Here is a 15,934-nt window from a genome sequence, read left to right on the forward strand (position 1 = left end):
ACTACAAATCCGCAACCAAACTCATGATTTGTGTCATGACAGCTATAATACAATGCGCCTCCTTTAGATATCGTAGTGACGCCTTTCCCAATCCATGGTATTTCCTATATGATAGTAATATCGACCTTGTATTTTTCAGGTACATCAATGCGTCAATATCAATGCGTAAACTGCACCTTCTCTATGAAGAGTACCAACATTCCAAGTCCATTCATGGCCCTGAAAACGTTTGCGTGGATCGTCAACTTTAGAGGATTTATCGTTGTTATGGGTGAACGCTCGGCAAATGTTAACTCATTACCTTTAACGAGTGTTAATGGCAGCTCCCCAAGTGACAACACGAGGAGGACAATGTCCACTTGATATGAAAGAGGGTCCAAGGTAAATCCTGGGCTTTGCCATCTGAAAGCGGGTCAGGACGGTTCCGTGGTATCTTTCATCCCCAACGTCACCCAAGCTGCTCATGTACCGAGGCATTTATGGTGAAGGGCAAAAAATACACCATCCTGATCATGCTTTACGCTTTAAAAGTTTTAGACTCGATGATAAGAAAGGCGACCTACATCTCTGAAAGATATTGTCCCTTCAGCGAAATATTTATTATTTCAATTTATAATATTTTATATTTTGCGAAAGCACATGAACAAACCTACTATGTAAAAAATATATATTTTTTTTTATTCAAGTTCTTAACAATTTAAATTCTTCGAAAAATGTCTGGTCGCGACGTCCTACCAATATTTCCCTCGCGTGCCAATTTCGTATTGATGAAACAACGCATTGCGGCCGCTACAACCGGCCTCAGTCTGCTGAAACGTAAACGTGACGCTTTGGAACTGCATCTGCGGCAAATTCTAAATGAATTGAAACGAAATCAAGAACAAGTTCAAGACATAATGCAAGAGGCGAGATTTTCAATGGCGAAGGCTAAATTCCTCGCTACCGATTTCAAGCCGGTGACAGTGGAACAACCGGACAATGCCAATGCCTTTGTCCATTTAAAAAATAATAAAATTGTCGGAATGAATGTTCCATCGTTTGAATTGGTTTTGCTGCCATTCAATTCATCGCCCTTAACTGGCCTTGCGGGGGGTGGGCAACAAGTCGAGGTTGTGCGTGGAAAATTTCAAGAAGCCCTACGAATTCTCGTTGCATTGGCATCTTTGGAATATAATGCCAAGATAATTGGTGAAGCGGTGAAACTTAACAATCGACGGGTTAATGGCTTGGAATATGTGGTGCTGCCACGTTATCAAAATACCCTAAATTATATACGCGATGAACTCGATGAATTTGAGCGTGAAGATTTCTATCGCCTAAAACGTTCCCAGGCCAAGCAGAATAAGAAAAAAACACAATTTGCCGCTGAGATGAGTAAACGCAGCGAAAGTTCGGTGGAGTTGGCACCGGTTGAAATGGATTTCGCAGATTGGACTATAGGGCAACCGGATATAAAACAAATGGGTCTACAAGGTGATCCAAGTGTACCGGTAACGAGGAAAACGATTGTCAGTCTTCGCGGCAATACAGTGGTCCTCATGCCCGAGGACAATATGAAACCTGTCATTATCAAAGGACGACGAGGCCAAAAACAACCCGCTCCATCTAAGAGTGCAACAAAATTGAAAACCAAAAATGTTGTTACTGCCTCACCCTCTTCATCGGAAACTTCCATGTCATAGACCACTTAGTAGCGAACCGTTTCCATTTGGTTAATTTACCTTTTCCATGATATTGCAAATTTTGTTGTTGGTTCATTTTTGTTTTGCTTGTTTTGATATTCGATGGCCATGTGATTGTGCGAAGATATTAAAAAACAAATTCAAGTGAAAACTCATTGCCAGTTGCGTTAATTCTCATCATGGCCAAAAATATAAACGGACATCATGTTGCCGAATTAAGTAAAAATGTTGTTGGTGTTGTTATTGTGGTTCAAAAAAAATCCATTGCGTTTTCACCAATGAAAAAAAAGCCGCACACAATCTGATCAAATGGATGCCAAAATTAAATGCTGAAAATACGTTTTTCGAATTACAGTGACTCAATGTTGTAGTTGTAATGTAATTAATTTCAATTTATGTAGTGATATTACGGAAATCGTATATAATGGCTAAAAGAAGACTATCTTCCATGATCCATCAGAGAAAGGCCAATGGAAGATTTTCTCATATAAATAAGTGCTGATTGAGAGCAAACGGAGTAAGAATAAGGTTGTATACATAGAACGTTATCACACATAGACACATTAGCTTAGAGGTCTCAACAAATACCTTGATAAAGTTTCAATAACATATCCTTACTTGCATGGTGGAAGAAACAAGGTGATACAATAATACCAACTGATGTCTTCATTTGCTGTCAAAACATATTTTTAATCAAAAATAAATAACAAATATTTCCGTTCTATAAAGAATATCTGTGTACAACATCTTTATTTAAGCTTCGCGAAGAATATTTTACAATTTTCTTCTACATTTTAGGTATATTTCGCACAAAAAAATTTGACAGCAAATGAAGACTACGGTCTGAATTCGACTTTTGGATCACCTTGTTAAATTCGCCTTGCTTACTTGCTTAGTTGGCCCTCTCACTTTTTTGCTTTATTTCTCCAATTGTTTACACCATCCAGTTCTTCGTATACCACCATTCGACCCGTATTTATAAGCCTTTTTAACAGGTTCATCATAACTTATTCATCATAAGCCTTCTTATCATAACTTATGGCCAAGCCAACGCAATCTTTGCATCCCCATACAATTCGTGGTTCATACGAAGTCGATATCCACCGTCAACGTATATTGGCGAGAAGATTTTTCGAAGAATTTTTCCCTCAAACACACAAAGCACTACCTAAACTGCTTGTGCAAGTACCCATGCTTCGGAACCATATACTAGCACGGATAGTATCAGTGATTTGTAGAGCATTATTTGTGTTAGACGAGATGTAACTTTGTTCTTACACTGAAAGAAAAAGCTACGTAATATGAATGAAATCCTACGTTGTATCAATGAAATTTGTCATTGATTTTGAGCCAACGTAGGGCTTCATTGATTGGATTGAATGAAAAAATTTCATTGAGTTTCATTGAAGTAAAATTAACGAAATTGTTCATTGATGCAATGATACTTTTTCATTAATGTAATGAAATACTTTCATTGTTGTAATGACACGTTTTCATTTATGCAATGAAGCCTTACGTTGGTTCAAAATCAATGACAAATTTTATTGATACAACGTAGGATTTCATTCATGTTATGAAGTGATTTCATACTCACGTAATGAACAAAAATGAAGTCAATGCTAAATATGTTTATTTCATTTTATTGCAATTACTTTTGACCATTAATACAACAAGTCATATTTAATATCTCAGGTATTAAGCACATTAATTACACTGGTCAAGAGGACTTTTGTTTCAACCGAAGTTGCAGTTGTTTCTAGATGGAATCGGCGAGTTATTTTCAAATCCGGTCCCGGTTTTTCTCCATCAGCTCTTGTTTTTGAGATATAGCTCAAAATCGGTTTTTACGAGTTCAACCCAGACTTTCGTTATTTTCGGTTACAAACAAATATTTTTTTGTGGGTTTTTCGACATTAATATATTAGGGAGATGTTGTACGCTCGATACAAATCGTTTTTGAAATAGTAATGGTCAGTATATATCAAAAAAATATAGAAAATATACGACGGACTTTGTAAAAGTTGCATATTTTGAGTACGTTAAGCTGTAATTACGTCATCGGGGGAAGTCATAGGATCTTCATATGGTACTCCGGATATGCTTAGGGTGTCTACTATATAATCCAGTATTCAACTGTATAATATAAAGTTCATAGCCCCCACGATTCGGCCATAACCTCAAAATCGCCATGAAGACTGCTAAAGGGAAATAATTTACCAGTGATACCATTACCACATAAGCCATTTACTTTTCAATGGCAGTCTTCATGATGATTTTTAGGTTATGGCCGAGTCATGGGCGCTATGAACTTTATATTATATATTTGAATACTGGACTATATAGTAGACACCCTAAGCATATCCGCATTGTCATATGAAGATCCTATGACTTCCCCCGATGACGTAACTACAGCTTAAAGTTCTCAAAATAAGCAATTTTTACAAGGTCCGTCGTATATTTTCTATATTTTTTGATATATACTCACCATAACTATTTCAAAAACAATTTGTATCGAGCGTACAACATCTCCCTAATATATTAATGTCGAAAACCCACAAAAAAAATATTTGTTTGTAACCGAAAATAACGAAAGTCTGGGTTAAACTCGTAAAAACCGATTTTGAGCTATATCTCAAAAACAAGAGCTGATGGAGAAAAACCGGGACCGGATTTGAAAATAACTCGCCGATTTCATCTAGAAACAACTGCAACTTCGTCTGAAACATTCAACTTTTCCAATTTTGTTGAGCAGTGTTATAGTATTGGGCGTTATCATCTGTAAGAAAATTGAAACAATAAACAAACTGCTAACAAATTGACTGGTTTTCTAAACACTAACTTATCTCCAACTTTTGCCGCTGAGTCATCCCCTGTGTACGTCCACGATGTTAAGATACAGAATTTTTTTCTTAAGGGTGTAGTGCTTCATTGGCCACGGACAGTCTCCGTAATTCCACTGATCATTGGATTTTTCAATTTTTTATCTCCATTGCAACCATAAATGAAAATTAAAAGAAGTAAATAAACGAACACATAAAAACTACAAAAAATAATTTAACCAATATTTGAATTTTCATTTCACATTATTAAACACTTCATACTTACTTTCAGCGAAGTTAATTATCCTTTTGAATGTTGTCATCTGTAAGCAACATTGAAAACCATAAAACAATTTTTAGTAATTTATCTGGTTTTCTTTCTAAACATTAACTTACCTTTGACCTTCGCCGTTGGACAGAAAACTATACAACAATACAACATTTTCTTTTTCTAAGTGAGAGATGCTTTGTTGGCCAATGGTAACAGTTTCTCCTCCATTCCACTCATCTTTAGATTTTCTATTGAATGCTTCCATTACAAGAAAAATATAAATGAAAATTCTGAACTAAACAACTGAACACCTAAAAACTAATATTTACATTTTCTTTTCATGTTAAACACATCACAGTTTTTAAAGTTGAAAACACCAGACGTAAATTAACTTTTTTCATTCACACATGGCTGTGGTTTAACGCAAACTAAAGCAATGTTGTTGAACATCGTTTGATGTAGCTAAAAAAACGGTGGTTGTTTTGCCAACACGTGTTTTTTCTGCTTGTTAAATACTCACACACAACCACAAATGGAATTCAATGAACGAAAATACAAACAAGTTAAAAAGTGTCAGTCGGCTTTGCCGACAGATATATACCCTCAGCCAATGTGAAGTGAAACTTTCACCTACGGACAGATCGAATGTATTTAAGGTCTCTTCAGAATTTTGTGGCCCTTTTTGGACATTTGAACTTTCCGACAAAAATATGGATTAGGAATTAACTGCACTAATGTTGAAATTTTGTGTGGGAGGTACCCTTAGGGAGGACCGATGTTGGCCATTTTAGAAGTTAAACTAAATTTTGACAAAATATTATGTGATCCAAAGTTCAGACCAAATTGGTTGCCCCATTCAGGTGATATCGTCCTAGCATTTTAGTGACATTTTTAAATATTGGGGAGAAGTACCGGAAGTTGAGGAGCGGTATTGCCCATGAAACTACGTTTGGATATAATATGACGAAGACCAAATGTTGGACCAAATCGGTTGAACAGTTCAAAAGATATCGTGCTCTCCGACCGCCGCATACGGTGACATAGGGGTTTTTTTACACCTTTAGGGCTGTTTTCCCATGAAATATGGACTTGCCCCTAAAAAACTTTTACCGTCGTAATGAAGGTAGCGAATGCAAATCGCTTCAACAAGCATCAAAGTGTTTCGAGAGCAGGACTTAAAGTGAGCTTATCCGAAATTTTGTGTGAGATGTACCAGCAGGAGTAGACAAATATAGTCCATATTCGAACCTGATCTATATCTGGTAAATATATTAGGATGTGCAAAGCGTGGATGGCTTATCTTCGAACTTAAACTATGTTTGGACAAAATATTACGAAGGCCAAATTTTGGACCGAATCGGCTAATGCTTTCGATAGTTATCTCGAGCTCCAACCACTACACACGGTGTCATAGGGGCTTTTTGCATCTTTCAGGCTATTTTCTCATGAAGTATGGACTTGCCCCAGATAAAATTTGTACCGTCGTATGAAGGGCGGTGAATACAAGATGTTACAACAAAAACCGAAGCGGTTCGAGAGCTGGTCCTAAACTGAACTTTTCCGAAATTTTGTGTGGGAGGTACCCGAAGGAGTGGACCGATTGAGTCCATATTGAAACCTGATCTAAGTCTGGTACACATTTTACGATGGGCAAAGTATGGACCAAATCGGTTACTCCCTTCAAGAGTTATCGTGCGCACAAATTTTCCGAACATTTTCGAACTTTTGTGGGGGAGGAACCATCTTCGAACTTAGATTAAGTTTGGACAAAATATTACGAAAGCCAAAATTTGAGCCGAATCGGTTCATCCGTTCGAGAGTTATCGTGCGCTCCAGCCAGACAGACAGACAGACGGACGGACATTGCTCAATCGACTCCAAATTGTCTGAAACACATTTCGTCCAAACATACTTGGGGTCTAAAACCGTTATCTCGATGAGGCACATTTTGCCCGTATGAAAGTGTATATACCCTCGTTAGCATAAATGCTGAGGGTATACAAATAACAAAGAACTGAGAAGAGCATTCTTTTTAATGTGGATGAATATTTATGTATAACAACGCCAATCGGCGACAGTATCCAATTTTTGTACAGTTGATGACGTTTCTGCTAGTTTTGGCAAATATTCATGCATACATACTTATGTATGTGATATATAAATGTGTTCTTTTTATGATTGTCAACAATTTAATTTGTTTAATAAAGACAAAATAATTAGAAGACAAATTTTATAACTTAACAGATTTACAAAGAATACAAAACGCAAAAAGGAATTTCAAAAATGTTTCATTTATTTAATGAAATTCTTTCATTTATTTAATGAAACTGTATCATTAATTTTTAAAGCAAACCAAACACATCGAATATATGCATTTTTCGTCATTTTTTAAAAAAAGATATTTAGTTTGAATTCAAAACATTTATAGAAATTAAAAGTTTTATTGCATCAATGAAATCCGTTTCGTTTATACAATGAAACCAAAAATCATTGAATTTTAAATAACTTAAAGTTTCATTGCATTTCATTATATTAATGGAACGTTTCATAGCATCAATGAAAAGTAATCAATGAAACCCGTTCATTGATATAACGAAGCATTTTTCTTTCAGTGTAAACTGCTTACTTAAGCCAAAGTAGCATATGTTTTTATTATGTTTTAAGACTTCGTCTTATCGGGCTATAATGTCTTCGTTAATCAATGAAAATAAAGACTATTTATTTCATTTTTCTACGCGGCGTTTCGTTGGGATTTTCCAACATCTTCAGGGATAATTTTTATTAATTTGGCAACAACAACGAATATACATACAATAATTGGTATTCACATTTTTACATTTAGTTTCTTTTAGCATTAAATTCGAAACCTAAAACATTGCGTGTTGCGTGTGCGTTCAAAAAAACAAAAACAAAATACATACATATATTTGAAACTGAAATACATGCATTTTGTTTTTGTTTTTTGAACGCATACGCAATGTTTTAGGTTTCGACCTAAGAAAATGTATACTCACAAATAATCCTTCGTCAATTTTACATTTACCCTGAGTTTACAAATGCCAGTATTGGCAAGACAATAGCAAAAATACCCAATACAAAATCGAGTCTTCGATGACATTTTCGTCGACGATTCGTTGATGAAATTTCCGAAATTGTCATGCACGACACGATGCATGACAATTTCTTGCAATGTGTCACCAGAAAAAAAACAAAAATACTCAAACGAAATATCCCAATAGAAAATCGGATCGTTGATGACATTTTCGTCGACGATTCGTTGACGAAATCTATGAAATTGTCATGTACGACAACTTGCATGACCATGTCTTGCATTTTGTCTTGGCAACAAACCCAAAAAATGCTCAAAACAGCGAGCTTTGAAAAAATTGTACATACATATATTTATGAAAATATTCAATTTTCTATTTGTAATAAATTTACTTGTGTGAAAAAGTCGTCAACGATCCCAAAGGGCTGTCTGCAAAGAGCCGTGAACGAATTGGAAATGTCGTGCACGAGTCATCAATGTTATCTTGAAGACACTTTCTATTGGGTACAAACCTTTTTAACAAATACATTTATAAATTTTTAAATATGTATAGAGAAAATTACCCAATAGAAAATGTCTTTAAGACAACCCAGTTGTTCAATAAATAGCAATTGTCTACTTTGACATAGTTATGTAACTAGTTACTCATTAATCCTGGTTACTTTACACCCAAAAATGGCATACAAAATAGCCTATAGCCCCCTTTTGTCACTGGAAATGGGCTTTCTTACCTATCATGTCAATTCACTAGTTACAGGTAATGCGGCGTGTAATATATTGACTATTTTATAGACTACCGATGGATAGTGTAATAGGCAATGTTTCTCTCTTGAAATCTCTTTTCAACACAATTTCTCTTTTTGAAAACAAAATAGAATAAATGTTTTGTCATTTTATATAAAATTTATTTTTTATTCTGAATTTAAAAAATCTTTTTTGGTGCGTTTGATGTGCAAAAACTTATTGTTAAATAAAGATGCAACAAACGTGTTATTGGGCTAAATTAAAAAAGGGAGAATATTTTTAGAAGAATATTTGGTAAGTATAGATACTTTTTTGGGACAATACATTTTTTAATTATCTCATTAAACTTTTATGCATTTTATTTCAGGTACATCTGAATTATCTGAAGCACACTTGAGATGCACATTCCCAGGACCAAATAAACAAAAACAATATAAGTCCCAGTATCAAGGATTCACGCACAAGTTTCAATATCAAGGAATTTAAAGATTAACATTACATTGTCCTTTATAATATATGTATGTATATCCACGTCATGTAATTAAATAAAGCGTGGTTAGCGCATATTCGAAATATAAAGATTAACTTTTATAATTGTATTGTTTAAACTGGTATTCTGATTATAACTTACTAGTGATTTTGGCTATCATTTCTGACCACCGAATTGACTGGTTACTGGTAATGCACTGAGGAGACAATTGCCTTTCACATGACTATCGAATTGGGTGGTTACTGGTAATGCAGTGAGGGGACAATTGCCTTTCAAATGACTATCGAATTGGGTGGTTACTGGTAATGCAGTGAGGGGACAATAGACCCCTTCCTATGACATCCCCATGTTAAATTCACCAGTCTATAGCATTGCGAGTAGATTGGGTGGTAACTAGGGGTGTTTACCAGTAACCAGCAAAATTGCTAGTTATTCCCTAGTTACCCGAACAACTGGGAACATTGATGAATCGTACACGACATTTCCAATTCGTTCACGACTCTTTGCAGACAGCCCTTTGGGATCGTTGACGACTTTTTCACACAAGTGTCCCAGTATTCATGCACGACAACATGGGCGACAAGGTAAGCGAAGTTGTCGTCGATGACGACTTGGAAGACAAAAAACCCGTTATTTCGTTGACGACTGCTTTAAAGATGTTGTCTTGCAATTTGTCATTAACGACCCTACTAAAGACAATTTCATTTTGCTGTCGTGTGTAATTTTTTTCTTTATTATATTATAAAATAAATTATGTCTACAAAATATATCTTAAATTAATTATACTTAATTCCCGCATCTTCTGCATGTCACCTCTTTCTTCCAGCTTTACCCCGCCTTACTTCTTTCTGCAGCCAACTGAAGGGGCGATCTCCTTCTCTTTGTGGATTCTGCAAACATAAGGAGATTTAAAATGACTGTTGGAAATAACCACTAATATATTCGAAAATCTTACCATATACCATGTGCTTCATATTGCGATTTTCAAAGTTCGCCGTGCCTTAAACCTAAATACACGTTTTTAAAGAATAACTACAATTATTTTTAATGTAATTTAATCTACTTATTCTTACTTACCGTTTTTAGTTAATGCACTGTGTATCAATAATAAGTGTATGCATCGTGACGCGGTTCCCAAATGTTATGATTTTATAATAGTAAATTTATTACAAATAGAAAATTGAATATTTTCATAAATATATGTATGTACAATTTTTTCAAAGCTCGCTGTTTTGAGCATTTTTTGGGTTTGTTGTCAAGACAAAATGCAAGACATGGTCATGCAAGTTGTCGTACATGACAATTTCATAGATTTCGTCAACGAATCGTCGACGAAAATGTCATCAACGATCCGACCCAATAGAAAATCGAGTCTTCGATGACATTTTCGTCGACGATTCGTTGACGAATGTTCCGAAATTGTCATGTACGACAACTTGCATGACCATGTCTTGCATTGTGTCTTGACAACAAACCGAAAAATGCTCAAAAGTGTGCTTTGAAACAATTGTATACATATTTATTCAGATATAAAATTTTTGATTTGTAATAAATGTAAAAATATAAAGTCACAAATTTCGAAAACCGCGTTATTGATTAAACAATTTTTATTTATACAACCTGAATTATGCAGAAAACGGTAAGTTAGAATAAATAGAATTAAATACTTTGAAATTAATTGTAGTTATTTTTTGAATACGTGCATTCAGGTTGAAGAACATTGAAAATCCCCGCGACTGTAAAATAAGACGCCTGTGGTATTTGGTAAGATATTAGAATATTAAGGAGATATTCACAATATTCATTTAAAATCATTTCTTTTTGCAGAATCCAAAAAAAAGGAGATCGGTCGGCTGTGCAAGAAGTGTAAGGCGTGGTAAAGCTGGAAGAAAATGGTGGGTTGCAGAACATACCGGGGCTAAGTATTATTAATTGTTTAATTAATTTATTTTGTAAAAATTATAAATTTTATAATTAAATAAAAATAAAAATTTGACACACGACAACATAACGAAATTGTCTTTAATTGGGTCATCGATGACTAGTAGCAAGACAGGGTCGGTGAAACAGTCGTCGACGAAATACTGGGATTTTAGTCATCTAGATAGTCGTCGACGACAACTTCGCTTACCCTGTCGCCCAAGTTGTCGTGCATGAATAATGGGACACTTGTGTGAAAATGTCGTCAACGATCCCAAAGGGCTGTCTGCAAAGAGTCTTGAACGAATTAGAAATGTCGTGCACGATTCATCAATGTTGTCTTAAAGACACTTTCTACTGGGGATTTTCTATTGGGTATGAATGTATTGGTGAAAATGGTTTGTAACTTTGCTATTGTCTTGCCAATACTGTCTGTGTGTAACAGTGACCTGCAACCGGTGCCATTTTTTTATTTGCGGTATGCACAAATGAAAGGGATACTAATACACACCGCCACTCTCTTGTTTTGCGTTAAAATGTAATCAACAAAAAATCAAGTCTTTATTGGAAATAGTTTTTTTCTGATGAAAATATTTTTTCTTCAAAAAATATATATCCCTAATATACATCGAGCATAGAAATAAATATAAAAAATGTCGTATGGAATTTGGCACTAACATTACAGCCCAGTTCAGTCAGCTAGGTATTGTTGTTACCTTTTCTTGTTCTACCATGGAGGAAATGTTTAGGAACCACAGTAGAAGTATGGCATGTTCCAAGGCCAAAACTTGCAAGCATATGTATAAACAAAGATAGCATCCCTATCATCGAACTGGGTATATTAGAGCAGCGTACAAGGCACCTATAAACTGGACAGGTATCTCCGAAAGAATTATTACGGCCACCCTAAGAACAAAATACAATAATATCACAATAATTCAGTGCTTTGGCCCTACAGAGGAGAGTGATCTCACAGAAAAAGAGAGTTTTTACAATGAACAAGTAAAAAAGTATCAGTCGGCTTTGCCGACAGAGATATACCCTCAGCCTGTGTGGATTGAAATACTGTTTTCCCAAAAAAAACTTATGTATTTAGGCGTGTTTTCAAAATTTTGGGCGTATGAACCGACAAAGTATTGATAGGATTAAAGCTCAAAAATTTGCGGGGATAACGATAGATAGGGAATTTTTATCACACTAGCTTACGAAAAACATAATATCGCTGTAAACAGTGCCACTAGGAAAACCTTCGGTAAAAATGTTCAAAGGATCCTCGAACAGACCCTTAACCATTCAAAAATGTTAAACATTTGTGTGGATAGTACCACAAGGAGTGGACAGATAGGGCCTAAATTTGAACATAAACTAAGTTTGAAAATATTTAGAAATCCAACGTTTGGACCAAATCGATTGCTTCATCTATGAGAAGTCGCGCGTACCATTTTAGCGAATATTTTCGAACTTTTGTGGGGAAGGTACCGGAAGGTACCGGAAGGAGTGGACCTATAAGCACCACCTTCGAATTTCATCTAATATTCCAAAAAATATTATAATATCCAAAGTTTGGACGAACGCAGGATTCGGTTCCAGCCACTACATATGGTGTCATAGGGATTTTTAACACATTTCGGGCTGTTTTTTCAAGAAGTATGGACTTGCCCCTGAAAAAAATTATACTATCGTAATTGCGGCAGCGAATACAAGTTGCTTCAACAAGTGATTCGAGAGCAGTTCTTAAAGTGAACTTGTCCAAAATTTTGTCTGGGAGGTACCCGAAGGAGTGGACAAATATTGTACATATTCGAACCTGATCTATATCTGGTAGATATATTAGGATGTGTAAAGTATGCACCAAATCGGTCACCCCCATCAAGATCACAACTTTTCCGAACATTTTTGAGTTTTTGTGGGGGAGGTACCTGAAGGAGTTGACCGATATGGCTTATCTTCGAACTTAAACTAAGTTTGCACGAAGGCCACATTTTGGACCGAATCGGCAGATCCGTTCGAGAGTTATCTTGCGCTCCAACCACTACTTGTTTACTACTTGTTTTCTCAGAAAGTATGGACTTGCCCCTGATGAAACTTATAGCGTCGTATTTAGGACAGTGAATACAAGTTGGAACAACAAAAATCAAAGCAATTCGAGAACAGAGGCTAAAATTAACTTTTCCGAAATTTTGTGTGGGAGGTACCCGAAGGAGTGGACCGATTGAGTCCATATTAGAACCTCGCTATTTCCACATAAACATAAACATTGAAATCACCTGTTGGTAATTACAAAAATCAAATAAACCACATACGTAAAGAAGTGGTGCAACAAACATATTATGCTATGTTCGTAACAAAATAAGTGCAGAAGTTGGTAGCGACCATTACCTTGTTTTAGCGGAGATAAAGCTAAAATCATTTTACAAACACAATAAGCAACCACCAAAAGTCAGAAAATTTGACATTGAAAAATTAAAAATGAGCCAAATTAAGAATACATTTTTAAATAAAGTAAAATATATAAACCTAAACACCAATGAAACTCTGGAAGAAAAATGGAAACGATTTAAAAACAGGATGACGGATATAAGCAAAGAAGTTCTAGGTTTCAAAATACGACAACAGATGACCAATCTCTCTTGGGATCTTATCGAAGAACGGAAGAACATAAAGCTTAAAATGCTCAATGAACAGAAAGAGCATCGTATAGAAGAATACAAAACAAAATATAAACAATTGAGTAAAGAAATAAAGAAAGAGAGAAAACGAAACAAACGACGTTACTACAGCATCAAAATGTTACAGGGTATACAGCACAGTAATGGCAGATATATTATTTCCTTTATTTAAACAAATATGAAAGGAGATAAGTATTTCTAAGGACTGGAAAGAATCAAAAATAGTTAAGCTCCATAAAAAGGGCTCTAAAACTAAATGTGGTAACTGGAGAGGCATATAACTTCGCAAGAACCATGCAGGATCCAGAGCTGGCAACTTATGCATAGATCATTTATGTATGCACAAACAGTATTAGCATTGAGCAATCTATTGAATACAATGCAAGTTTGTTTCTGGCCTTCGTTGATTACGAGAAGGTATTCGATGCAATTAATAGAAATTATATCTGGGACGCTCTGTCATCCAAAGGGATTCCCAGAAAAATTGTGAAAATCATAGAAAAGTGCTATGTAGTAACAACGTCTAGAGTTTTACATGAGGGCAACATTAGTGAACCATTTGTTACCACTAGTAGAGTTCGTCAAGGCTGGACACTATTACCTTTATTCTTTATAACAGTCCTTGATACAGTATTCGAAAACCTAGACTCCGTCCCAACTGATGTTAATTGGTGAATGTTCGGCAAACTTGTCTTCGGAAACGATAGATCTGAAAGCAAAAGTAGACATATTCAATGCGTGTGTAAAATCAACACTATTATATGGCTCGGAGACATGGCTCGTTACCAGCCACATCACCCACAAATTACAGGTTTTCATAAACAGATGCCTCCGGAGAATTTTGAAAATATGGTGACCGCAAACCACATCTAATGAGCGATTGTGGATCGTAAAAAAAACAGCATGGAATTGGATCCGATATAACCAGGAAAAAATACGGTTGGCCATAGTAAGGAAAAGCGAGGCCAGTTGAGTGGAATACCCTGCCATGACATAAAGCATGAATTTGTTGAGCGTCGTATTATATAGTATTTCCTGTACGGCAGTGGTATTGGCCTTATATTTTTTAAGTACATCTGGCAGTACGTAAACTGCACCTTCTCTATAAAGAGTGCGAACATTCCAGGTGCAGATTCCTAGACCATAGCATTACGATGAGTCCTGGCTTTGCAATATTAAAGCCGGTAAGGGCCGTTGTTGGTACCTTTCATCACCTACCCCACCCTTAAATACTTTTGAAACACTGTATTCTCTATACATAAAGGTAACATTCGTGTACGCATATTGGTCGTTATTGTGGTGTCCACATTAGCACCATGGCCGTAGCTACAACTGACTTGCTTTTTCCTGGGCTCCTATTCCGCACACACAAACTCAGTCACATTGTATTCAAAAATGTTAACAGACTGTAGACGATTTTTTGTGTAATTGTGCTTGGTCCAGCTAACAATTGTGGGTGTGTTCGTTCGCTGGATATTATGCCAACGATGAGCAATATAAAATAAAAAAATTTGGCAAACGGAACACTGATAAACAACAACAACAGCAGCAGCATGGTATAAAATTAACAATAAAGACAATGCAAAATGAAACGTAATAAAAAATTGCACATTGTGACATCCTCAACAATTGAAATTCATAGTTGTTTGGGCAAAATTGAACAGGCCTATTTTTTAACTAACCGAATGAGTAATTGTAGCCGTGACATTACCAATTTATATTGTAATCCTTTGTTATTCGCCAAGTGGTGTAAAAAATTGTATCACTCAAGAGGTGATTATTTGTAATTGGTTACTTTTGATTGAATGAGATTTTTCAGTTGAGCTTTCAAAGAAAACAGAAACAACGTTGTTATTATAGAAATCAAATTGTCAATGAACAATGTATGGAACAGACCGATAACGTGTGTGTTCTTGCACCCAAAAAATTTAAAATTTTTAAAAATTTATAAATAAAAACAAGTACATTTTCTCACTTAGGAGACTATAATGGTACGATTGTTTTGGTGACTGTATATTGCCAATCTCCACGGTCTGCTGAAACTGTTCGGAAATTATAGTTTTGAGATAATTAAATAACTAATGTTCTCAGAATCACAACCGAGATAACAAATAACTTCGCTCTAGAGAAAAAAAAAACAACTAAAAATGGCGTTATGTTCTGACGGGCCGAACTTTATATACCCTCCACCACGAATTCGATTGAAAAATGGAATATTTAGCTTTTTTCGTTTATGAAAGTACTAAGCTCCTCCGCAATGGCAAGGCTTATCGGTCGCAGAAGTAGAATA

General features: G+C 35.5%; 1 pseudogene; it reads left to right on the forward strand.

Annotated features, from left to right (window-relative positions):
- Positions 1-653: 653 nt before the first annotated feature.
- Positions 654-1,991, forward strand: LOC141391422 (V-type proton ATPase subunit D pseudogene; annotated as a pseudogene).
- Positions 1,992-15,934: the final 13,943 nt, after the last annotated feature.

This window comes from Musca autumnalis, unplaced genomic scaffold (genome assembly GCF_047663935.1).
Source record: "Musca autumnalis isolate F117 unplaced genomic scaffold, ASM4766393v1 scaffold_1, whole genome shotgun sequence".
In the NCBI taxonomy this organism is placed as follows: domain Eukaryota; kingdom Metazoa; phylum Arthropoda; class Insecta; order Diptera; family Muscidae; genus Musca; species Musca autumnalis.